The sequence below is a fragment of the Papaver somniferum genome, unplaced genomic scaffold (assembly GCF_003573695.1).
Source record: "Papaver somniferum cultivar HN1 unplaced genomic scaffold, ASM357369v1 unplaced-scaffold_150, whole genome shotgun sequence".
NCBI lineage: Eukaryota > Viridiplantae > Streptophyta > Magnoliopsida > Ranunculales > Papaveraceae > Papaver > Papaver somniferum.
In genome coordinates, this window is record NW_020624377.1 from 2,388,581 (window position 1) to 2,391,516 (window position 2,936).

The window sequence follows — 2,936 nt, forward strand, 5'->3', positions numbered from 1 at the left end:
AACGATTTCCTTCATTATGGAACATCAATTCCAGGCGTTATCGGTTACCACCTCCTCCCATTTACTCATCTGTTTCCTTTTCTTACGAGACCAGGGTACGTTTCACTTGGACTTGTATAAATAGGTCTTACCTATTTCCAACGAACGACAAGTTTTTCGGTCAGGAGAAATACACCACTCAGAAACCTCTTGTTATCTTTCCCATCTGAAGCTTTCACTTTTTGATACAAGTCAAGCAACTACTCTTCCAGAACTATTATGGTCTCAACACTCTCTTCGCTTCCCTCCCCAAAACCATCCCTTCTCATTCACTTTGTGACAGAAGCAAGTCTGGAACGTCCATTTCTTGGTTTATGCCGGATTTGTACAGATTCATCTCTCGAATCTAAAGTACTCCCTTGCAGTACATTGTTTAGGGTTTAAACTCGTTTCTCACCCACACACCCGAAATTACCAAAATCAGCAGAAATCATTTTTCACCCTCAAACAATTGGCGACCACAGTGGGAGATTGATCTTTCGGTTACAATGTCAATTTTTGACCATCGATCTCATGCTTCGACCCAGACATCAAGACGGTAGAAGCAGGCGATCCGTTCAGGGATCGACGACTCAGTTACCAGACGACCCGATTATCAGTCATGACACGGCAAGGGACGACTGGGGACTTCCCAGAGGTCAGAAGCAAACGATCCGCTCAGGGATCGACGACTCGTCTACCAGACGACCCGATTGTCAGTCATGACACGGCAAGGGACGACTGGGGACTTCCCAGAGGTCAGAAGCAAACAATCCGCTCAGGGATCGACGACTCGTCTACCAGACGACCCGATTGTCAGTCATGACACGGCAAGGGACGAATGGGGACTGCTCAGAGGTCAGAACCAAACGATCCGCTCAGGGATCGACGACTCGTCTACCAGACGACCCGATTGTCAGTCATGACACGGCAAGGGACGACTGGGGACTGCCCAGAGGTCAGAAGCAAACGATCCGCTCAGGGATCGACGACTCGTCTACCAGACGACCCGATTGTCAGTCTTGACACGACAAGGGATGATTGGGGACTGGCTAGAGGTTAAAAGCGAACGATCCGACCAGGTATCGACGACTCGATTATTAGATGACTCAGAGACGACTGGGGACTTTCCACAATCGCGGTACTTCCCACGAAACTAGGGCTTGCACCTGACTCATTTTTCGTTAGCAGATCCAAAAAACCGAGTAAGTCTTTCCTAGAAAAAATACATGGTTTATTATTTCAATTTTCACGGGAATGATAAAATTGATAGTCATGTTATGTTTCATCCAATGTGATCTACCGACACGCAACGTTCATGGTTCCATATCTCCCCTAGGATGTTTGTGTCACTTACAATTATAACCAAAACGGCATCATCCTAAAACAGTTCATCCCGAATAATAATCCAAAACCCTCATAGGTAACACTTGTCTATCAACCCAAAAATCCATAAAATCAAAACCATAAGCCAAATGTTTCATTTGCTTTTCAAAAAAAAAAAAAAACACGAAACAGAAGAATTTCAGAAGATAGAAGTGCATTCAAAGGAAGTCATTCAACAGTGGTTTGCTCTTATCGAAGAAGGCGTCCTTCGTCATTTGGAGGACCGCCTGTTTCAGCTCCAACTCTTTGGACAACCTTTCGACCTCCACCTCTTATTGTTTAACCATGTCCGCAAAAGAACCTTCGGTCACCGTGGCCTGCAACTTTTGGATCTCAGATAAACTCTAACACCCAGTTCTTCGTGGAATGAGTCACTGGCTCATACATACCTACTTTACATAATAATGATTACAGTCACTATTCATGAGGTAACTGACGTTACTACGGTGATATTCAAAGAGAAGAACAATATTTTGCATGATTTATGGAAGGCATACCGATGGCGAGGGTTTGCACCAAAAATATTTGAAGAGAGGAAACGCCGAACTACATACCTGGAATATGCTTGACCACTTTATTACTACCGCGCCACGACAAGCCAGCTCCCACGCCAGGCCAGCGCCTCGCCAAGCCAGCGTCCATGCTAAGCCAGCGCCCTTTCCAAGCCGATACGGCGCTAGCAGCTTGCATCTTTACAGCAACTTGCATCTTTATAGTAGTTTACATCCTCCCAGCGCTGGCAGCTTGCGTCTTTCCAGCACCGACAACTTGCATCTTTACAGCAGCTTGCATCCTCCCAAGGCTAGCGGCTTGCATCCTCCCAGCGTTGCACTTGCACTTCCAGTTTGCCTCTTTACAGCAGCTTGCGTTTTTACAACAACTTGGATCTTTACAGCAGCTTGCATCTTTACATCAACTTGGATCTTTACAGAAGCTTGCATCTTTATAGCAGCTTGCATCTTCCCAGCGCTAGCAGCTTGCATCCTTCCAGCGTTGCACTTGAACGCCCAGTAGGGAATCAGCAATCCAATTTCGTCGCACGTAAAGGTCAGGAACGACTTCTCCAAAATCGAAGAAAAGAAAATCAACAACCCCCCTGAGTTCACGAAGACTCTCTTCCTGTTAAGTGATGCATGATTTCTGGGGACTTCGCCCACAAAGCTGTGCAGTCTATGATGAAACATTTATGTGAGATTCTATATTTCCCCAAGGCACAACGTCAAGACATATTTTCAGCCCTCAACCGCACTGCATCAGGGAAGCAACTTCTTCCAACCATAGAAACCGTTCCCAAACCCCAACCTTTCTTGGAGAGCACAATTGATAGATGGAACTGAGGACTCCTAACCACCGTTCGCTTGAAGGGGGTCCATTTTTAAAGCACACTGATTGACGCATCCTCTCCAGCGGCTCCGCTTCAATGTTCGCTCCAACAGCCGCTCTGCTTCAGCGTTCTCTCCATAAACTACTCCAGGATCCGAAGAAGAAACTTCAGCGTTTTACTCCATAAGTTTCAACGTCCTCTCCAAGAA